This window comes from Amblyomma maculatum, chromosome 11, assembly GCF_055883805.1.
Source record: "Amblyomma maculatum isolate TAMU_Amacu chromosome 11, ASM5588380v1, whole genome shotgun sequence".
In the NCBI taxonomy this organism is placed as follows: domain Eukaryota; kingdom Metazoa; phylum Arthropoda; class Arachnida; order Ixodida; family Ixodidae; genus Amblyomma; species Amblyomma maculatum.
The window spans coordinates 44,623,572-44,647,554 of NC_139354.1; the positions used below are offsets into that span (position 1 = coordinate 44,623,572).

Sequence of the window (23,983 nt, forward strand, 5' to 3'; positions counted from 1 at the left end):
GTATAACAAATACAATCTGTATTAGAAAAATTTCATACGGTCAAAACCATCATTCGAACCCACGATGAAGCGCGTAGGTAAGCCGCCCTGGACAAGGACAAGGTGACGTCTAACCACCCTACCATCCCGGCCAGAGGCGATCCGAACATCCAGCTGTATATGACTCCGTCCGAGGGTACGGGGCTGCGCACCTCTAACGACACGGCAACAAACGAAGGCAACACTTCAGCACCAAAATTTATGCAATCAGGCTCTGTGCCTTCACCACAGCCTGATCCTCAACCGCCACCTGATCCCCAGCCTGGTCCTCAAGCACAACCTAATCCACAACCGCCACTCCGTCGCAGCACTCGTAAGACAAGGGCCCCAGACCTCTATCGGCCATAGTAACGACGAACACTGTATATGGGGAAGGAATGTTGTGTCTGGAATGCACCAACTAGCCCAACAACGTGTTTTACTGAATGTTGTGTCATTGCTCTCAAAGCATGCTTGTGTGACGTCAGGGGTCAGGTGATAGCGGCTATAAAAGCAGCTGCACTGATCTTGGTTGTTCTTCGTGTGCCAGAAGAAAACTCATGCATATGTCGTGCTCTCTTGTCATGTGGGCTACTTGGTGAAGACACAACAGTATAAACCCTTGAAACACTGAAGCCAATCTCCTGCCGCAACAGTATGACGTCACGCATTAGGTGCGGGCTATATAATGAATAAAATCCGTATTACAAAAATTGCATACGGTCAAGAACATCATTCAAACCCATGATGAAGCGCGCAGGTAAGCCGCTCTGGCTGCTGCTTAAGGCAACTAAGCCATCGCGGTGTTGAATTAAACGGCATGTACTTCAGACAACCACTTTTTATTACCCTAGCTTTTGCCAGGCTAGCACATATATTCTAATACTCCTAGTTCGGTTATAAGTCTTCTTCAGTAGCCGATTTTTGAGCCCACTGCGCTGCAGTGTTTTGGGCCATGGTGATATCGATAATGCACGCTAAACTGCCAAATTTCCAGTTAAGTACACAACGCAATACACAGAACCAGAAGCAGACAGTAATTGCAAAGTTTTTTCTCAAAAATAGATTTTTGTTTTTCTTGACGACTCGTATGGATGACTCGCTTTATGGAAAGTTTTGCTCGGCAACCAGTTTTCATATTAACAAGGCACGACATATCTATATTCTGAAAAGTTCATCTACAAATGACAAGAGGGCCCAAATGAAGTCAAACTTGGTAAAGAAGTTCCTGTAACGCGGTCACATCATGCAATTGAAATAATTCTTTAAATAAACTAATGCAAATTCCAGCCTAAAGGATCGAGTAATTTCGTTCGGGTATGCAGCGCGCCATACGGATGCGCCGCATATAGGTCGTAAAGGTGTATTGGTGCAAGCCTGCTATAGGCACGCCTAGTGGATGCGCCATGGTGTGTGTAACGCTACTCGGTGTTGTGTAATTGGGGGCTGGTAACTAATCTCTATCAAAACCAAGAAAAGGGGAAAGGAAGGAGGAGCCACTATCGCACTCCCCTCTTGAAGCAAAGTTTAAGCGCCCTCCATGTTTCTTATGCGGGTACTAGAGAATTCGCTGCAATGGCTTTCACCCTAAAGCGGTGAAAACTGGTTCTTTTCTATGTAAGCGCCATGGCTTTTGATCGAGTGCGGGCATAACTTCAAATTCTAGTTTTTCAGCGTTTTCGTGGAAAGCCAGAGAGAGCAAGAAAGTATCTTTTAATTTAGAGCAATAATTGAACGGAATTCTTCTCGGTCATTTTTGTGTTTGAATTCGTGGAAACCTAGTCTCACTTTTTCACGTCTAGCACTTCAGACTTCATATATATCTAACAAAGATACACTTCAAGTTGCTAACATGAGAAAGAAAAGCGGCAACTGTAGTTATAATTTTGAGTGAAGGCCCCTTCCCTTCTCAACTCTTTCCGGAAAAAGCCAGCCGGATTGCACATCCTTCGTGCGTCTTACCGGTGTTGCACAGAAGCACACAGGCAATGATATTGCGCTTGATAGACCCTACTACTAAGTATTCATCACAGGTTTCATGCCTTTCCATAAATGATATGTCAACGAATATGGAAGCCATCAATTTCTGCTGACGGCAGCCAGCTAATTCTTCAGCGCTCCTAAGACTAGCGGAAAGTGTAGTGCTTTTGCCTTGTACTGTAAAGGCCCTCATAGCTCATTTGTTGCAGGGTTAACACCCTTTAGTGAAGTGGAATTGCTGGCCTTTTCTAGAGTTGTAGCAGTACCTGCTGCTGTGCACGTGGTCTGCTTATATGACGCGGGAACTGAACGGTTAACAAAAGCTCTGCAATTTTATGCGAATTGCTTGACAAGAATTTATTTCTTTGTCACTGTCAGTATCATCGACGCATAAGTGCACGGGCTCCTTATAAAAATCGTTGCATTGGAAAGGAGCCTTTCGACAATGGCTGGGGTCGTCATCGAACTGTGGAGCTTTTACGGTAGTGTCTGCTGCCGTGAAAAAGTTGCAGGCTGATCGAGTCGTTTGTGAGCTTGTGCAAGCGAAGGCCTCCGAATAACTTGCTCATTCCTACATCTCCCAGAAGAGCACAGACTGCACGATGGCCATGCACTCTGTTCTCTGGTTCACTTTGGCAGGCTCAGTGTGTCTACAAGCGGTTGCATTTATGATACCTTCATGGGCGGACGAAAAAAGATTTGGCGTGTATCAGGATGCCGTAATGGTAATTTCAATAGCTCTGCAGCGTGTTTTCTCTATGTTTAAACTTTCCTTATAGGCCGCATAAATATCTTGTAGCCCTCTTGGAAAAGATGTTGTCAAATCGTTTACATTTTAGCGAATCATTCGTGTTGAGCGACGATGTGCGACGATATCCGATGCATTTGTAACATTGTGAAGATTTCGAGTTCTCAAGGACAAACCTAAACTGAGGTGGACTGTAATAAGTCCCTCTCTCGGTCAAATGCATGTGCTAGTGCCAGGTTGTACGCGACCTGAAAAACGATTGAAATGTCAGGTTGCAAACTTATGTCAGAACGGGTAGCTGCCTAAGGGACCAACGCAATTTATTACGCGGTTGGCTTGCTAAAAACGTATTCGCAGATGCCCTAATCCACTTGATGAAAAACTGCAACTCGTTCACTAGACAAGTGCATTTAGGTGGCCAAGATGTCCTGAGTGCTGATTTAGTTCATTTTATGTACGAGAATGACATGCAGAAACGTTATTTCAGGGCACTAGATCCCTGCTGAGGTAAACGGAGAGGTGCTGTTTTGTGAATCGCGAAAATATGTGCTTGAAACAGCTACTGCTAATAATTTAGCACTACAGAATGACAAAAATGCTGCAAGTGTTGCTCAAGCGGACTATAGAATCACCTGGGGAAGTCATTGGGCAGAATTTGATGCTGCTCATTGAAACATATTGACCAGTTTATTGTCTTGAAAGTCAAGTCTAAGTATTGTCTAAGACAGTTATTCGGCTTTTAGACAGGTGTAGTTAACGAAACACGTTAGAGGGACATTTGGCGTGCAACATTGTATTGGCGGCTAAAACTATATACATGCCCTGTTGTTGTTGTTTTTTCCTTTTTGCCTTTCTAGCGTCTTAATAGATCCGTCGGTACAACTTATTATCTACTAAAAGCAACGTATCACGTGGATCCATATATATGGGGCACATACTTTCAGTGTGTCAGCTTTCGGGAAGCCACATTTGATGCAAAGAAGAACAAAAGTGTTTTCGAGTTCACCTTCATGAATAAAACTCGATATTCATACTGGATGACCAAGTAAGAAAAAACATTACTTTCTGCTAAACTTTCTTCAGACCTGCCATACATTACTACGCACGATACTCTGTGTAGCAAAGTCAATGAAATGTTACGAAGGATGCTTTAAACTTTCTCAGAATGAGTAGGCTTAGCGTAGTTGGATATATTTTTTTTAAATATTGCATTTTTTATTCCCACTCCGTAATATCAAACCATCCCAGGTATACACTTAAATCACCACGCTGCAGCATATATATTCCACGTCCACTCCCACGCATGGTTATGACGCATCTAGCAACTTCAGCTGTAGCCCGTTTTCTTGGACTTCTCCGGCCGAAATTACGGTCTGGTGCGGTGTCATCCCCAGGAATGTAAAATTGAGCACTGGGGTGATGCGGCAACGTGTACAAAATGGCGAGCGCGCTACTACCATACTGCCAACGTTGACATTGCACCCGTCGCCCCAAGTGTCGCTATATTCCTTTCCCTCAACGCCGTCCGGCTTCCTTATTAGCATAAACAGTTATGGATTCGTTCATTTGTCGATCATTCTCACCGACGAGTGAAGGGCAGGGGAAGAATCCAGATCGTTGAATTGATACGAAATCGCGTAAACTACGATTTCGCGTCGTCCGCTCGTTGTGCAGTGCTTTTTCGCCTTACTTTCGTCCCCACGAGCATGCTGACAGAACTAATGTTTCGTTCTCGTCGCTGTCTGTGCACGCGTCAGCGTATTTTGTGTGCTATGTCGTTTATACATAGCCTTCTCTTGGTTATATTACCTTCTGCAGGCCGCTCGAAACATATCACCACTGATTGGTGAATTTCGGTAAAACCTGCAAAGCAGGGCTCATAATCAAGGTTAGCTTGGAGATTGATGGGCAGTTAGTCGCTGCCCCCTCCCCCCCCCCCCCCCGCCGCCCCTTTGCGCATAATATTAGCAGGGCGCCTTCACATTTGGGCATGCACGCTGAGGCCCATTTCAGTAAGAGTACAGAGGTGGTACTCCTGATTTCTTAGAATGAACAAATCCTGTGTCAATAACTTCTGGCTAAAAAGCCAGCAAACAGTCTGGTGACGGAAACCGGTTCAGAAAACACTCTGGTTTGCCCAAATTATAAAAAAAGAAACAATGCAATGTTTTCTATGACGAAGATTAATTATGTAAACATCCCTTCCTACTGAAGCCGGAGGAGGAAATATCTCACTAGCGGGCGCTGGTCAACCAGACAAAACTGAGGAAAGCCTCGAAGAGTCATTGAAGGGGAAAGGGAGGAGAGTAGTTCCAATTGTTTCACTGTGATAGCTGCGACTCTGTCATCAACTGTTTAAAAAATGCGAAGTTGTAGGTTAAACATAGTTATCCAAGCCTATAAGCTCTGCTAAGCATGGCTACACATCAGCCTGATCTCTGAGGCGAACCACTGCCGCCCTCGGGCCTACAGTGTATGTCCGAGGCTAGACTGAGTAGTCAACAGCCGCCGTAATAGTTTTTAAACTCCTGCCTAGTGATATGGTAAAGGCAGCACTTTAAGGGACCCCAGCTAGTCGAGATTATTGAAGCCCTTCACTAGGACGTCTCTCAGCAGAAGGTAAAACTCGCAAATAAGTAACCTTCAACACATGTGGTCGAAATTTTCGGAACCCACCAGTTAAGATGTCGAACCGCTGCACGAGACAAGAGCGCCCTTAAGCTGGGGAAGCCCTAACGAATTGCGTTTCGAGGGCGCTGGCATGGGCATTTGCTTAAAGGCATCTCGTGGGAAGGGTTGCCGACGGTCCATTCACCGGAAGTACTTGCGAACGGGGATTGCCGAAAGAAAGTATCTACCGGCAGATATTATTTCCGGCTTCGGATCGAAAGGTATGCAGGAAAAGTGGCGGGGAAGCGCGCGGACAGTTTCTGGAATGCAGGATACTTTCGCTGTGCCTGCGGCGGGCAGACGCGCGTTGGAATATGCTTAGTTACTTTGTCCCGCGATTCGCTTACGGCGAGCAGGGCTCAGATGCAACCCTGTGTATCTGGACTGTGTTCATAGTGTGTGTGTGTGTGTGTGTGTGTGTGTGTGTGTGTGTGTGTGTGTGTGTGTGTGTGTGTGTGTGTGTGTGTGTGTGTGTGTGTGTGTGTGTGTGTGTGTGTGTGTGTGTGTGTGTGTGTGTGTGTGTGTGTGTGTGTGTGTGTGTGTGTGTGTGTGTGTGTGTGTGTGTGTGTGTGTGTGTGTGTGTGTGTGTGTGTGTGTGTGTGTGTGTGTGTGTGTGTGTGTGTGTGTGTGGTGTGTGTGTGTGCGTGTGTGTGTGCGTGTGTGTGTGCGTGTGCGTGTGCGTGTGCGTGTGCGTGTGCGTGTGCGTGTGCGTGTGCGTGTGTGTGTGTGTGTGTGCGTGTGTGTGTGTGTGTGTGTGTGTGTGTGTGTGTGTGTGTGTGTGTGTGTGTGTGTGTGTGTGTGTGTGTGTGTGTGCGCGTGCGTCGCTGCTGATTTGAAAGTGTGTTTGAGTGCCATCTCCGCGAGGGGAAGAGAGAACGACTTTGTGACAGGCATGTGTTGCTGACGCAGGAGCCATCTCTTGGGTGCCGACGTACTATTGACTATTTCCAATTTTATTTGATCATCCTCAATGACTGCACGAATCTCCTTTACCGATTGGATACACAGCATTCGTGCAGGGTGCTCGGCAAGTGTACTTAAACGCGTTTGTGGCGCGAAGAAAACGAGGGGGGGGGGGGGGGCGAAATGTTGAAAAAGTGAACTAGTGCGTATTGCGAGGCAAGCGGTGTCTTTGTAACTGTAACTGACCATTACGACCAGTCTAGTAAAAATGACCTAGTGTGCAAGGAAGTCTTCCAGTCAGTTTTCTGCAAAGCGTCTCAAGATCAACGAACCGTGAGGAGCCACCTCAACAGCATCTAGAAAGATTAATTCCACCACAGATGCGAAAATTCTTCCCGCATGTTAACCGACCTAAAGCAAGGAATTTGGCAAATATTTTCGCAGTAGCGTACATACCAAATTTCGCTCCATAAGCATCTCCCTAAAATAATAATGCCAAATTTTAGGAGTCAGCAAAATATCAAAACTGTTGCTCCAAACGCATGCTACGATTACAGCGAGACTCTAAGATACATAGTATGCATTACGCACAAGGTGTCCTTTTTTATGACAGCATTGCTGCACTTATGATGATCTGAAATTGAAGCTAAAAGTGGTATAATTACTGACGAAAATTTAGCAACAAGAAAAATTTAACAGCCCTTATGGCGACTATCTGAACTCAATAAGACCGAGTGGTCCACCGGCTGTGACGTGTGACATCAGTATGTGCCCATTCAATCATTGCTACACACTAGCGACCGCATTTAATGGCGACAAAATGGAAAAACACAATGTTATATGTCATATCACTGCCAGGTAAAACAATCCGAGTTGTTAAATGCAATTGGAATCCCTCGCAATGCCTCCAGTATATGAATTTTGCAACTGCTAATTGTTCTTTGGCAGAGTGCTTGAACTAAGGTAATTAAAGAAAAATCTTCAAATTTTGCTTTGATTTCAAGCACAGTGAAGACGTTTTTTATTCGCCATGCAAATATCAGGCTTCCTTGTTTTCTTTGTTGTCATCAATCTTGTAACCTTAAAATTCTCAAAGGAATCTGAAGTGGGAGTGTAAGAAATATACTTCAATGGCTAGCCCACGGCTGCTAAAAAATGAAACCCTCCTCATGATTATTTTCTAATACATCTCGATAAATTATTAACAGCCTTTTTTGTGTCATTTCAGTTACACCATGAACAGGACAGTGAGGGCCTACAAGCAGTACTCGTATGAGAAACCGAACGCCCTCAAGTTCCCTCTGAACGGTACGGATTGCCTCATAACATCATGCCCTTATTTTTTCAGATAGAGCATTGCCTCAACTCTGGAGGTCATGCTATTGTTCCGGAGTGAGATGAGTGCGAAAGATGTGCATGGAGTAGTGGGAGCTCGTGGTGAGAAGAGAAGGTGTTATCCTGGTGCTCAACTTATCCATTCGTGGGCGCCACTAGCAATCGAGAGATCCTCGACGTCGACTTTTTCGCCACCGGTCTGCGGAAGCGAAGCAGCTGCCTAGTGGAAGCAGCTGCCTCTGAGAGGAAGCTTCTTTAATAACGTTATAGCGTTAGGGCTACTGTCTAACGAAGAATCTGGCGCCGCCGTTATAGTATCTAGCTGTGGGCGTTGTGATCTAAAAATTATGAGCGCGCCTCTGGCAGGTAGTGGTTGGCAGGTTACACAGCCAGGCAGTGATTGGTCAGCGGATTGTGCGGAGCCATAATATCACCTAACTTGGCCGACTTCGTAGAAACTGACCAGGACATGAGAGAGGGGAATGAAACCAGCGCCATCAGAAAGCCATTTAGACGCCCTACCCCTAGACTACGAAGAGCACGTTCCAACGTCATGGTTAAAGCAGGGTTTTATATCTATGTCGTTACTTAGTTGAACACCAGTGCCACGCAAAGGAGACAACACAAGAAAGAAAAGGACACCACATGCGCACTTGGGCACTGTGTTGTCTTCTTTGCGCCGCAGCGGTGTTTAAGTCTTGATCCAACTCGCCCCACAGGCCGTCATTCTAACGTTACTTAGCTCCCTTCCGACACTGTCTGGAAGAGCGCATCTCAGAGAACCGTAGCCTGGTTCATGAGTGGAGAGTGATGCTCGCTTCTGCCTGGAAGGGTCGCCCGGACACGCTGCCAAAGAATTCAGTGGTTTGTCCGGCCATCTTCTTGTGGTCTTGGTAGCGTTTTCCGCTAAGAAGGAAAATTATGAACTTCTACGTGGATCTGCAGCCAATCTTGGAGCAAATGCACCTGCCACCAGAATTCTGACTTGAGAATCTTAATGATCCTCTTTGCGTGTCTCCAAGATGGTTGAACAAGCCCAAACATCGCCTTGATTTCTCCGAGTACGAGTTTCAGTACGAGTTTCTGTGTTAGGTAAAATGACAAGGTTCTGTCACGTTGTGATGGCGATGAGATTGACAGATATGAGGCCCAGATCTTGCACGGCTACTTGAGAAAGGAAAGAGCGCAATGTAGGAGAAATGCAATCGATCAAAATCTTCGTGTGAGCGCATCGATAGTTGACTCTATGTAATCTAGATGCAGCGCAAAAAAACGGGGACAAAAGAGGAAGAGAAACAGACAAACAACGCTGACTAACGACTGAATTTTTTCGGGAGGCACCAGGTTTGATCCCCGGAGCCGCCGGGTACCCACCGGTTTCCAATCGGTACAAGATTTACCCCGAAATGTTAGTTCAAAAAAGGGCCACATAATGGGTTTCTGCCGCACGAACCGGACTTATGGTTGTCCGATAGCGTAACGAATCACTGGCCCATCGTCGCAACCTTTAAACCAGGTTATGGCTTTTGGGGATGCCGTTCTTCCGGGCGATGTAGGAAGGGAGCTAAGTAAACGCCCGATATTCAGCTACGAACCCCAGGCAGGCAAATGTATTTATGTCGGTTAGTCTGTCACACAATTTTGTAGGCGTCTGTGATAGCCTGACTCTCTTTTGAACGTTAAACACCATAGCATAAACCAAACACAACATTGTAGCTTACAACCGCGTGATAATGAGTATTTTGAGAACAAAACATAATCACCAAAGGCACGCAAGAGTTCTTACTTTAGAGAATGTTGCAACTTGCAACTGCCGCCTCTTATTGTTGCCTTCCTCCGTTCAGCGTCAGTGTTTTTAGTCCCCTCATGTCTTACCGACTGGCCTACACGTCTACCCACCTAAAGGATTCGAAAGAGGTACTTTGCTTTATGGCATGCTTAGTCAGGCCGGGTTACATAACAATAGTTAGTCATAACTATGACTGTCATTCATGACTGTGCGTAATGTTTAAAGGAGGCTATGCCTGAAAACAATGTACAGCCAGGACGACATGATTGGGCGCCTGCTGTCCAGGAGCCAATGATGGGATGCCATCCCCCATGCTAGAGAGTATGTACCTCACTGGAAACCGGGAAAATGATGGATATACCCTGCAGGCAGTGACAACCCAAAACACATTCCGCACTCACCACTTGTCCACGTGTTATGGCCGTTAATAGAATCTCCCAAGTTGCACAGCACATTTGATATGGAAATCAAACGAGCCGGCACCTTGGCTGCCGAGTTAGGCAATCTAAGCGTACGCCATGCCGTCACGTTCATACGGTTTACTTAAAGCAGGGCTTTAATGCTCCGTCACACCTGACAACATGGACAGCATACATCACGGTCCACTTCAAGAACAGGCTTCTGGAAACTGGCAGTTGGCAGGTCACATCATAGCCAAACACTGATCGAAGGGCCTGCGGTGGCTTTTGAATCCATGGAAAAACAAAAAATCATATGCCATCATCACGCCATTGTACAATGCTATAGCGTATGTACTGGACATGTACAGTCACCCAAATATTAAACTGACATGCGCGATAGCCATCTTTTCTGTGCTCCTGCGTTTATGGCGGATAAAACGTGCCGAAAGGTCAAAACTAAGCCAGGGCTTTGACCTCTTTAATGCTTGGAATGTTGGCAGATTAGCTCGTATGTAAACGCTGAGAATAACATAGCATACTGCCGTCATGCACGCCAGTTACAAATTTGGGTGGCTGTATGGTGATGAATGATAAAACGTAACGTTATCTATATACACAACTCGTATACGTTGTACAAAGCATCATTGCTCAGCACTTTACAAGTAACGCGCTGCATAGCGTATGTACTACACGCATTATGCACAGTCATGACTGATACTTATAGTCATGTCTTATTTTCATTACAGTGCTTCTTCATTCTCTCGCTTAAGCAGTCCTAAGTGTCCCTGCAAATTTGTTTTTCTTGGATTAGCACATCTTTCGACGTGATGACGCACCAGACAAGGAATAATAAATCACCTGAGCAGATCTAAACATTAGTGACCGACGCTCATTGCCTGATCAACGATACAGGTACCTACCCTGCGGGCGCGAAAGCTTTGCGGGCGGCCCGATAAAGTTAATGGAAGCCCAGCGAGTTTGAGCAGCACATGCAACTGAGGCTGCAAGCAAGATTGTTATCACACTGTGTTACACAAGGCATTCTAGAATACAAACTATTCATTACCGTGTAGAGAACTTTCACAAGAGGTATTCCACGGTAAAAGGAACCGCCTTGCTAACACTAGGACCTCATGTCTTTCTGATGTGTGAAACATATAAATAGCGATTAAAGGGACAATAATAAGTATGCGTGTTCCACATGAAACAATCTTGTTATATCAATGTGTGCGAATACCTTCTTTGCAAATTTTATGTGTTTTTTTTTCAGTATAATAGAAATTAATGCTTCTCTACCATGTTTCATTGTTCACGTTGTAAACATCAAGATTGTTTTTTTTTTAATCACGGTTCACTCATATAGAGGGTGTTTTTTTTTTGCGCTCACTCGATGCATTTGTTTGAGCTGCTGATTGTATTGACTTTTCTTGATTTTATATACCCATATATAGGTAAACAACATATTTCAAAACCTCATGGGCTCCCAAATGGAAATTGGCAGAGGTTATCACAAAGCAGATAATGGGACCAAATTTTCTAATAAGACGAGTACTAATCCTGCGAGTCTTTCATTGTGTGTCTCAATTGCATGACTAATTTCGAAGTGTTCGCTTATACTTTGCTTAGAAACACGCAGTCAAGATCACTGTGGCAATGCAACAGAATTTAAGGTTTCAAGTTTGCCGGAAGCGCTGTTTGCATGTTAGTATTCATCCCTTCATCGAAGCTCAAGTCACTACCCTGTGCCACTGTTATCGAATTGTACATGAAACTTTCGACTTTGGCCGCGGCACCTGTAATAGCAATAAAACCAAAATAACAGTGTGGTAAATAAGAACAATTTCCCAGTGATACAGTCGAACTTTGAGGTAGTTGGTCAGATATGATACACACAAACGCACGCACACACACAAACACACACATAAACAAGAGCGATGCAGTATCGTCCTTGTTTATGTGTGTGTGCGTGCCTGTGCGCCTCTCTTATGTGTTCTCACCTATTCTGCTGCGTGTTTCATCAATTCCATAGTGCTTAACAGCAATATCATATCGCTCATTCTAGGTTAGTACTTTGTAAGCCATTCCTTATTAAATAAGAGCATTAAAAATCCCTATGTTCCAATACGTTTAAGTTACCTAATATAGGCTTCAAAGTCAAAACCTATAAAATAGTCCCGTAACTGACCTCAAAAATAAACCTACTAACTGCCCTCTTGATTGCTGCACACTGCTTTCTTTTCGGCCTGACAGCAAAAAGAATGCTCGTCAAGACGTTCATGTTCACCGATGGAAAAACCTGTGATCTTCTCAGCGTTCCGTATCAAAGTAATAAACTAGGTAAGCGACAGATTCGGGCGTTCTCAGCAAACGCGCACGTGTATGTAAAATAAATAGCGAGCCATTGAAAGCTATATAGCGATGAAATGTAGGGCCCTTGAAGAGCATCGATGCAAAAATTAAATTTTGCGCTTATAGTGTTCATTCTGGCCACTGCTATTTCCTTACACATACTTTATGAAAGTGGTTATCGACATTATGAGTAATCAAATTATTGTGTCATTTTAAGGTGTAAAACCTCACGATAATTCTTTTGGGCACCGGGAGAATTTATAAAGAAAATCTCTCAGAGAGGCAATTACAAGACTCTGTTTAGCGGCAAGTATTGGGGAAATAAATTTTAACCGATGAGTACTCATAAGTAATTTTAAAGGCCGCCTTTCAAGGGAACAGTGTGGGAAAACAGTGGTTTATGTATATAGAGAGTCTGCCGCGTCGTTATAAGAAACAAGGCACTTTCCACAAACAGAACGCTTAGAAGGTGGAACAGCCCACGAAATTAAATGCAGATTCAGGCATTACCGACCATTCTCGTAACCATGCCGCGATCCCGTCAAAACGTTTAGACGCATCACATTATATTTTAGTGCATTTCTCATCAGCCGACCCATAATTCATAAATATCGTGACATGCCCCACTGTCAATTTCAAACTTTTGTGTTAGACATGAAAGTAGAGAGAAACAATTCGTATTATTCTTCAAACTTCACAGCAATAAGCATACCTTTTCCCGCTGAAGGAGCGCCCTAAAAAGAATGACAACTGACTTTTAATAAAATATGGCAAATATCTATCCCTGCTAAAGCTAAGTAACCAAAGCGAAACAGCAACAACTATACAGCAGCAGCGCATACACATGTTCCAGGACGCCGACAACAAACCCTGATTTTAAGTACAAGAGTCGTGTACGCTACGTCAGTGCTGCTGTAATGTAGGTGTTTAAAGAGGTTTTATCTATAGCGGCACAGAGAGTTATTCAGGGACAGCCCCTCGGGTGGTGATTTCTATGAGTACGATATGAAAACAGTGGGATGATGAAGCGGCAACGTGGACTACGACAAAAGTTTTCCCTCACCAGTTTTATCTAATGCTGTTTCATTCGTTTTTCACTCGCTAATCTGTTTCAGTTTTCCACGCATTCAAATTCTGATACTATAGCACACTTCTGTTTCATTCGTAGCTGCTTCTTTCACTTACGTTTGCTTAGTTATTCGTAATCCAACCTTTCCCTCTTCTCCCCTACAAGTGGAAGTGGAAATTTTCTCCTGCTGCCAGTCATCGTAGGTGGTAGGTCGAAAAAGAGATCCCTCAAAACACCACCTGCCATGGTTGGAAGTGTGGTTGGCAGCAGCTCTCAGACGCCGACGATGCCCACGCCAGCTAGATTTTTTCTCTTCATGACACACCTACCGATAGCATCGCATTAAATCTGACGCAGTATATTACAAAGCTTTATTTCGGCGAAATGTATATCGCGATGCAAGCAACAGGAGGTTCTATGCAAACGACCAACCACAGGTACGGCCGTTCTGGTCGCAGTCGTGCTATCGCCAGCCACCCTGCAGTACCGTCGTCTCCACTTCGGCAGACTCACATGGAACGTTATTCGTGATTTCTTCGCAAAACCGTTGAGCAGCCCTTAAAGTCCAAACTGCAAACTAAAATTTCCCTGCTACCGGTGAAAACATAGCCGAGCAATCTACGGAATACCCGAACGTCATTCAATAAACAATACCATTGAAGAAAATTTCGCATACTTAATAAAATGTGTACCGAAGCCGACAGGCATTTTAGCAAAAATGATTGTTTTGTCAGGTTATTAGGCCAGAAAGAAAAAAGAAAAGAAAGCGAGCGAAGTATACAGACACTGCACTGTCAGATATGACAGAGTCCTTTCCATTTCATTTCCTTTGTTCTCGTCTTTTTGCACTACAACTCCGACAAAATATGTACCTGTAAGCATGTATGAATGTTCTCGTACGGTATGTTTATGTTTGTGTGCTTGAACCGGGACCAAAGCAGCGTTGATAAAGCTCGTAAGGCATGTCAGATGCGTTGCTGGGCTCTTTGATGAGTCGGCAACAGCCCGGATTCCAGATCCACAGGAACACTGGATTCCTTTATGTACGTGGCATTTTAGGCTTAGTTCTCCCAAGAGTAAAGCAGGAGTCCCTTACTAAGCGTGATATAATCTGCGAGTGTGTTATTTTTTTTGCGTCTCGCGCTTAGGAAACGATATCAATAAAAATAATATTGTATTCTTGTTAGCTCACGGCAATATTTCTATGTGTTTATTGTTTTTCTCCAGAATGCGAGCTGTGGGTGAATGCTAAGTACATCGACGATATACCCCTCTGCTGCTTGTTTCTGCTCGAGGATCGATGTCCCAGGCGTTTCACATATAACATTTACAACAAGACATTATGTACCAATCCCCCGCATCGCCCAAAATCACGATGGACGAATAAGAGTGAGCATCAGATAGTACAAAGTAAATAAAACGTCATTTTATTGTACTCACTAATTGTCAAATGTTTTCGAGGTTTCTTACGCGTAGTAAAAGCAAAAGGAAGCAATGCATTGGGAGTCGTCTCATCACACCACCGGGCTCATACTCTCAAGAATTCGTCATTGCGATGGGTGAGAAACATTCGCAGGTGTTCTCTCTGTGCAGTCAATTATATGGTGAAATCGCGGGCTTTTTTCGCCTTACTTCAACTAAGTGCTACTGCTGATAATAACATTATGTGGCTATGGGCCTCGTTCACAGTAATTACAGCTCTGCACGTGGCGGCATCTGGGAGACGTCGCGAGAAATGGTGGAGGTTTAGCCGTGGCCTCTGCGATCAGCTGCGTTGTGATGGCGCGCTTAATCTAGAAGGCCACGGGTTAAATCCTACTTGTGGCGCCATCTCGGAACAGTCCTGTAAAATGGCGGATATATGTACCTACCTAAACCTGGTTTTAACGAGAAAAAGCAGCTGCGGCTTTTAACTTTCCTTCTGCAAAGTATTTAATGTCTGTCAAAGCATGGCAGTAAATAAAGCTGGGGTGGCTCAGTATTCAGCGCTCAGCTACTCAACACGAATACCCAGGTTAGAGCCCGACCGGCTCCAATCCGCTGGAATGGTCTTTTTTTGCGCGAAAGCACTACAAAAGTTCATGATGAGTCATTCTTTAGTTTTAGGCTTCGCCACTCTGTTGGCTGGTGAACTTGAAAGACCCATAGGGGACACTCACGCATTGAATAATAGCAATAATAATGGTTTCATAGAAAAGCAAAGGCGCAGTATCTGTCACACTTGCTCTGTGGACACCTGTACCGCGCCGTAATGTAGTGATCTGAAGCTCTATATTAATCCTTTCCGGCCGATGAAAAGCCAGCAGCAATCGCACTGCAGAAAACAAAATCCCGTATAAAACTGCTCATTTACACCCTTCATATACCAAATACCTTCAATACAGAGCAGCCACACTGATTCACCGCAACCACACAGCAACTGATACCATATGGGTGTTGCAGATGTCGACCTCCATTTAATAATGGACGTTGCAGATGTCGACTTCCATTTAATAGAGCTGCTTCTCAAAGGGCGAAAAGGGTCCATTTTGTGGAGTACGAGGGACCGCAGAGCTCATTTTTTGTGATCGCATCCTGAAACCGTGCTCCTCGATCGACTGAGAGATTTGTTCAAGCTTCCAGGCATCCCGTACTGCACGGTGAGGTACCTTAGCCCGCTGCCCAGTGAAGCACGGAAACAATTCGTCTTGGCACTCGCAGAAATCAACTACCAAATCTGAGTAGGGAGATTTCGCGCTGCCTTCAGCCCAAGACGCCGTGTCTCCTCGAAATGAAGAATAAGATCAGAAAGGAGCTTTGGTTCCACCTTCAGCGAGAAGTACGGCACCTTGGCGCAAAGAAATTTTATGAAGAATGGGGACACCCAATGATCATATTCAAAGAAGAAAATCGAAGAATAGAAGTCTGCTATTAGGAGTCTTGCTCGCGTCAGACTTCGATCCACTGGGGCGTTGCGTAGGCGCGGTGCATTGGCACTGCGAACCCGCCCCGGCGGAGCGAATCCAGATTGCATGAGCCCCTTACTGGGATAACGCCCGCTCTCCAAAACAAAAACCTCCCCACCCCTGTGCGGGGAGGGGCCTTGCCGGGGTTGCCGTAGCATGATGTTGGTTGTTGGTTGAGATCTGTACCCTCACAGGAGGGCTGCCCCCAATGCACCCTCCCCTCCATCTGGCAAGGCAATGCCTAAGTGTACTCATTTTGAATATCTACAGCCCTCCGAAAAACTGCTCCTCTGATGGCAGCCATGAAACAAGCCTTTCAAATCAGCGCTAACCACCCGTTGATAGTGGTGGGAGACTTTAATCCCACATAGAACCTACTTCATTAGCCTCCACGTTTCAGCCATACAGGTGAGTACTGGTAGGATGCAACTGTTATGAACTATCCTCTTGAGTGATACCAGTAAGCTGCTGGTCATAATCTTCGAGTACTTGCCAAATGCTCTCCATCCCATTCTTATTCTCTATAGTTATTTCTCTTTCATGGGTTGTATCTGCGGTCAGTACTTGTCTTACGTAGACATATTCATTTACCACTGCCGGTGCTTCGCTATACCTATTGTAAACTGCTGTTCCTTTCTGAAGCTGGTGAACATTACCTCAGTCTTCTGCACTGCAATTTTTAGACTTCCCTTTCTGCTTTTCCCGTCAAGATCATCAATCATATCTCGCAGTTCGTCCCTGGGTTATATAGCAAGACATGTCATCAAGGGATCGCAGGTTATTGAGTTATTTTCCATGAAGCATTATCTCAAACTTCTCCCATTCCAAATCTCTGAATGCTTGCTCTACGCAAGCTGCATACTGGAGTGATCATGTCGCCTTGCCTAACACCTTTCTTTATGAGAATTTTATTACTTTCTTTGTGGAGACTTATGGTTGGTGTGTAGCCACTACAGATATCGTCGAGTAGTTTCACATGAAACGATTTCACGAAGCCACATGTGCAGCTCTAGGCAGTACCCTGACAATCTCTCCAAACTCACTGAAAAGGGGTCAGTACAATCTAATGTCCATCCCATTCTGCAAATAATTCCAAACTTCAGACCTACTTGCACGTTGACATAGGCTGCATGCTTGTCCGCAGATGCAGCTGCAAATAACAAATGTGAAAATAATACAACTTCTGTATGAACAGAATGTCTGTGACCTACGCCAAGATTGTTATTCGTAATATCGGAGGGCGATGAACGTAGAAGAAGCAGTTATTCTCCTAACAGGCTTCATGTAAAAAAAAAAAAACACACGAAAGGGCACCAGCCAGCTATAATAGCCATTTATTTCACCCATCGATAACTTTTTATTTCTCCAAATTACTTAATTTCGTAAGCACTAAGCATATCTCAAGATCGATAACAACAAGCGATTTGTCACACAGAGTAGAAGCAGTGGAAGCTTCATGGTTGACTGTGCTTCGCGGGAACAATAAGCTTGCAGTATCGTTAAAACCGTCGCAGATATTTCAATATACGCACTCTCCACGCTGCGCTACAAGTTGTGGCATAAAGAAATGAAAACATAACTTATTACCGCATAAATCTTCTTGTTAGATTCTCGCATATATGTCCATTGCTAGGTCCCTTTAGAGGTAAATGCACAACAGTTAAAGGAGCATGTGCTTCAAATTTGACTGCTGTTCAGTTCATTCTGAAAATCGTTGAACCATGAAAGGTGATTGCATTACTGCGCCATCTCAAGCCATCAGCTCCAAATGGTAGTCACTCATGCTGTGTGCTGCAAAATCATGGTCTTCTTCGCCGTTAATCTGTTCCTTCTCTGCCAGAAATATTTCCAAACAACGCTGACTAATGGGCAAGAATTATGGCGCCTCAAACAACAAGAAACGCCGCGGGCTATCTATGTAGTCAAAAAAACGAAAACAACACTGATGTTTGGCCCGTTGGTATTGATTAATCTTGTAAAGCGTTCACAGAACGAAAAAGCGAGGACATGAAAAAACACGCGTGACAGGACGACTGCAGCACTTCCAACATAATTTTATTCAGATAAAACCAAGATTAAGTATTAAGCTATTATTGCCACGTGGTAGTCAACCGTATTTGTCCAGAAAAGCCATTTCATTTTCGTGCAGAAACAATTTCTGGGCTCTGACACATTTATTTCCCGTTTTTCTGATATGATACGCCTCAACAATCTCTCTTTCAATCTGACCTTTCCCGCATTCAAGAAACTATGTTTTTCAAAAAATAGGCTTACACTTACAGTTTCTGCAGTTAAAGGCAAGATTACTCCCTTTTCTATCTCTCACTTGATCGTGTTGTGCTCCTTCTTTGACATGATCGTAGTATTCCTTGGCTCCCTCATTAAATCATTGGTAAAACAGGACGCAGTTTTAATGAGAGAGCGAAAGAGCACTACAATGAAGTCCTGTCGTGTGTGGTTCTTCGTGTCCTTGGTTTAAGGCGAAAGCCTTTAATGGATCATGCTGTCGTGCACAAATTGTGTCTCGCTTTTTCGGCGGCTCTGATTGGCCGAGGCGGGATGACGTCACAGAGGTCTCGACCAATCACAGAGCCCCACCGCAGTATGCGCGAATGCGTGCCTTATAGCGAATTCGAGCGGGAGAGCAGGTGCCCTCGAGAGCACATCGAAATTGCTCTCAGAAAAGCGGGCGTCCTCCAGTGGGAGAGCAGGAGCGGGATTACTGGCTTCCAAAGGTAGAGGAGGATGGCTTTTTTTCCGCTGAGAGCACCCGAGTGCACTCCCGGCTGTCCCCTCTTCTAAAGCGAGTGTAGAGGAATTCACATGGCATAAAGCGTAATATCTGCGCCATCTTTTTTTTTTTTTCTCTCTTGAGTCGGCGACGCTCAAAATGGCGGAAGCATAGCGTCGGTGCTAGGCGAATAGAAACCATTGCTCAGGGGATGTATGCATGTTTGAGAGTCGCTGCTGGCGTCGAAAGGGCCAAAGGAGGCAAATCGCCGCGCTGTGAGAACAAAGGCATATAAAACAAGCGGTTCTTCACGGAGCGTTGGCCTCTCCTCAGATTGCAACTTACGCCTCTGCGGGCAGGCGGAGAATGCCGGCGAGAGTAGTGTGGTCACGTGGTCGTGGCGAGCAGCACTCGACACGCAGAGAGCATTCCCGTGGGAGGACAGCTGCACCCTCGCTCGGCGTGCTCCTGTACTGCTCTGCGCCTCTGCTCTCGTCCCCCTAACCGAATGCGCCATTATATGACCATATGCCAATCAATTATCAATTAGTAATTAATAAATAATGAAGTACTTATTTATTACTAATTATTGAATAAGTGAATAAATAAATAAATATACCAATCAGTGATCATAACCAATTAATAATAATATTGAAGGGATTATTTATTACTATTTAATGACTAAATGAGCATTTTGTTAATTAAGGAATTATAGCCTAATAAATAGTATTACCACTTAATACCTAATTAATTTATCAACTATCCAGTTGCGTAGCAGAATGTTGCACTCAAGCTGTCGTCTTTGGCGACTTTAGTCGCTAAAGTCCCTCGATATTTTTTTTGCTTGCTGCGATGGGTTTACAAAAAGAAAACAGTGGCTGAGTCCGGCTTCACTGACTTAATGAAGCACTGTGAAGCAGGACGAGCTGGTGGGTCGTCTCTAAATTATATATAGATGGGTTTTACAGTGACGGCATTCGAAGCCTTGATGCTGCCGAAGGACTAAGCGCGCAGTCCTAGCTCTGAGAACTAAGTGGACAAATATGATGAGGCAGCAATTGTACAGGAGCTAACAGAATGATTATTTCATGAGCACTATCTGTAATCCACCATAGAATGCGATGCACCCTACCCTCTTCACAGCAATACATGCCATGCTTACATCTACTCTGAACAATGAGATATTATGAGTTTCGGTTTCTCTTTGTTTTTGGTTTGTTTCTTGCAATGTGATAGGCTCGTTTTTTTGTTTTTTGTTTTTTTTTTATTGTTGTTTAATAGATTCTGCAGCTTGCGCAGGAATGTTCATATGCAAAAAGTTCATATGTCCATATGACCAAAGCAAAGCGGCATTGCTTCACTCCATACTGTGTCATTTGTAGCGAAAGCTACACTACAGTAGGTTTTCAGGCCGTAGACGTTGCACCGCGGCACCGTGGAAGGAGCTGCCAACTTAGGTCTCTCGCTCCACATGGGATGGTTATGTCATAATCAGCCTGCCAGGACCCTGCTATTCACGTTACCCCTATAGACCACTACGGCACGTTCATGGGGCTTGGTTAAAACAGGGTTTTATAGGTGGGCTGGTAGCCTACGCTATCCCGTCATACCCTTAAAGGCGACGCTTAAGTGTCCCCCACATTTAGATGCAAAACCGCATTTACCACCTAAACATCAGTGAACTTTGATGCGTTCAACGGAACGCTGGTTGTGTGCGATGCAACTCTTGGTTGCCCGCAGCCAAATGTTTCGCTCCACATTCGATTTAGCAGCGTTGAACCCGTGTAATTTTTTTTTTTGTAATGTCGCCATTTTTGAAACTGACTTTACATTACAGTGCTTCTCTAAAACTCTCTGAAAGAATAAGAACTTTACAATAAGCGTTCATATAATTATGTACCGGTGCCCCTAAAACTAACTCTATGTGAAGGTGTGTTTTCAGGGCACATTACAGCATAAATAACTGAAACTTAATAGACAACGACCGCTATTTCAGTTGTCTCGAAACTGGTCAGTAAGACATCGTTATCTCAATAACTCAACTATGTGGTCACGCCGCTGTCATGAAATTAAAATTTATGAAGCTATAGGCAAAACAAAAATAGTACCATAAGTTCAACTCATTTATTGGCACGTATAGCCCCATCAGGTCCCAGTTAACGTAAAATATAAAATGAAAAAGACAGATTTCCCACGCATGGCCGCTCTCAGATAGATAAGGTAACTGGCACTGCCAGATTGCAATGCATTATTAACTAATACAACACTATGTAGTGATAATAATATTAACCACACAAATTAGTTAATTATTAAATGTAATAAAGTTTTTATTTATTGAATAATTTACGCCTCCATTATGACAAATGCTCTTTTGTATACGGCCGTATGCTATCAGACCACCCGACATCGATATAATAGACCGCTTTCAGCAAACCATATGTGCGTGCCTTCGTGAACTGGGATATAAGCGCCATACCGGAATAGTGTCCTGGAAGGTTGAATTTTCCTCGGCCTCCTACCTGAATCGTCAGAGCGTAGTTGGAACCTTATATCAAATCGGCCGTATCACACAACCCGAAGACCATCGGAGCCCGGCCATGTCTGTTGCAGAAGCATTGCCTGTTATTTTTCGCTTACAACACCAACGCAGCATTATCGGCAGAACGGGCCCTTCGGCGCTATCGCGCTAATAAAAAAAAATTATGGGGGACACGAAAGCTCAGCCTATTAGAGTACGACACGATAGCGACCACCCGACACTTAAGGTCCCTTTTTAACTAATCGACATGATCTTGTCGTGTACTGGCGGGCAGATTCTGAACGTCCAATCGATACATGCGTGGCCATGTCAGCTGCCAGCTACGAAATGCCACCGCCATCTTCGTGATTTTTCGCTCAAGGAGCATACACCAACGCCAGTTTCTAGTGCACGGGGCTTTTAACGTTGTAGGGTTAATATTAAAGACACATTTAGGCGCCGCACTTAAGGGTCCATGGTCCCGTCTGCTGACGCTGTAGACATCTGGGTCGAATCCACGCTAAATGGCTGCAGCAATCCTAAAGGGGCCATAAAAGTTTATTTGTGTCCATATCCTGGTGTCACCGATGTATGGAGGTGGTCTTTGTAAGTATTCGAGACAAATGTAAGATATGCGCGTACCCTGTAAACTACAATTCATTTTCAAATGTTTATTCTCGCAGCCGCTCGCACCCAATTAGCGACACTTCGCGCATTCGTAGTCGGACTTTTTGTTTCTACGTCAACTGAGCCTTGTAGGGGCACTTTTGAGGCGAAAGCCTTTAATGCATCATCGTTGTCGTGGGCGAAATGTGTCCAGCTTTTGCGGCGGCGCTAAATAGTCAAGACGGGATGATGTCATGGAGGTCTCGACCAATCACAGGGCACCACCACAGTATGCGCGAATGCGTGCTTTACATGGCCGTATGCCAATCAATGATCAGTCGCTAATTAATGTATAATTAATTTATTTATTAAGTAGTTACGACTAAATATTGTGAGTAGTTAATTACAAATTAATTATCTAAACTTGGATGTCCTAGACACAACTGGTGGCGAGCGGATAAGGCGCGGTGAGTGTGTCCCAGTCGCGATATTTTCTCTTTATTAACGCGATAGGGCTAAAAGCTTCTTTCACTAGAAAACCTAAAGTCTGTATTGCCGGTGTCAGTCTCAAGTGATAGTGAGGAAAGAATCAAGACCATGAACAAGCTGTAACTGGCAGGTGGGACATGGTCGTCCACTAACCGGTCCTCCCGTTCTGTGACGGCACGAGACACACGGCATGGCCTAGTTTACAGGGCTGCCAACTCGGGCTTCACTTTCGAATGAGTGAGTTAGATCGGAATCCAGCTCTCCAGGACCCCTGGAGCCCTGGTCAGACACCCTGCGCCTATAGCCGCTAAGGTATAGTCGTCCGGCTTGTTTAAAGCTAGTAAAACTTAACCAAAAATATGGCACATGTGCAGTATGTGGTAAATCCATAAAAACAATTAACCGTCTTATACTCGAATGTGATGGTATCCATCTGGAAGTCGATGCAGGCGCAGTCACTCTTCCTGAGGCCCTGGGGTTTAAAGATACCAGTGGCCGGGTGAATAAACCTGCGGTGGAAGCTAGCAAAAAACTATTGAAAGATTGGTAGCTTAAAAGCAGAAAAATGACATAATGTTAGTAATGTAGAAACATTCAATAAATGGAATGACGGTACAGTTAACCGACCTAAAACAATAATTAGATGTAGGGAAAAAAACGAGCATGATAGCAACTGCTACCACCCCGTTTCAAATGGAACGCTCCTATATCCCATCCATCCATTCCATCAATACATCCATCCATCCATCCTATCACAGCCTAAAGTAACTCGAACTTACTCGCGCCAGACGACAAAAAGAAGAATGCACTGCCACGTGCCTCTCTGTGGAGGCAAGCGCGTTCTCTAGAGTCTATCGGAGCATCGAACCTCACACTGAACGTACTTATAACGTCTAGCGTCCCGTAGAGCATGCGCCGTTCAAGTTGGGGCTCACATCATTAAACTGCTGTCCGCGGCGCTTTTGTAAATGTCATCGCTCACACTAAGAGGCGTTATCGTTACTGGCATGACATAAACTATCCAATAAATCACTTAAAGCTGGATGTACTTCAATTCCCCGTCTCCTTCAGCAGCGAAGCAGACCACGCGACAACCACCGCAAGCCTTCGGTCAGTTGGCCCCACCGCACAACGGCTGCATTTAAATCTGGCTTTCCCGCGTGAGATTTAGTGTCGCGCTGAGAACAAGCATGCCAGGCAAAAGGCCACTGTCGAAAGTACTCAATGCTCACCTCATCAAATGGTTTACAGCGTTAGCGCTGCCAGGAGGTGCCCAAGGTTCCGCAGCCAGCCTGGCTCCGCTAGCGAAACATGACTAGAGACTAGATTAGGATAAGTGCACCTTGCTGGGGTGCGGCGCACAGTTCGATATATAGAATGTTCTACTGAGTGGGAGTTGGATAAACGCAAACACTACGGCTGTACTTTTGCA

At 44.7% G+C, this 23,983-nt stretch overlaps 1 long non-coding RNA gene across 1 annotated transcript; it reads left to right on the top strand.

Annotated features, from left to right (window-relative positions):
* The first annotated feature begins 2,419 nt into the window (after positions 1-2,419).
* Positions 2,420-14,701, top strand: LOC146173702 (uncharacterized). The gene is made up of 5 exons (XR_014701785.1): positions 2,420-2,723; positions 3,604-3,791; positions 7,548-7,627; positions 12,095-12,181; positions 14,490-14,701. It is a non-coding gene; the product is annotated as an uncharacterized LOC146173702 (long non-coding RNA).
* Positions 14,702-23,983: the final 9,282 nt, after the last annotated feature.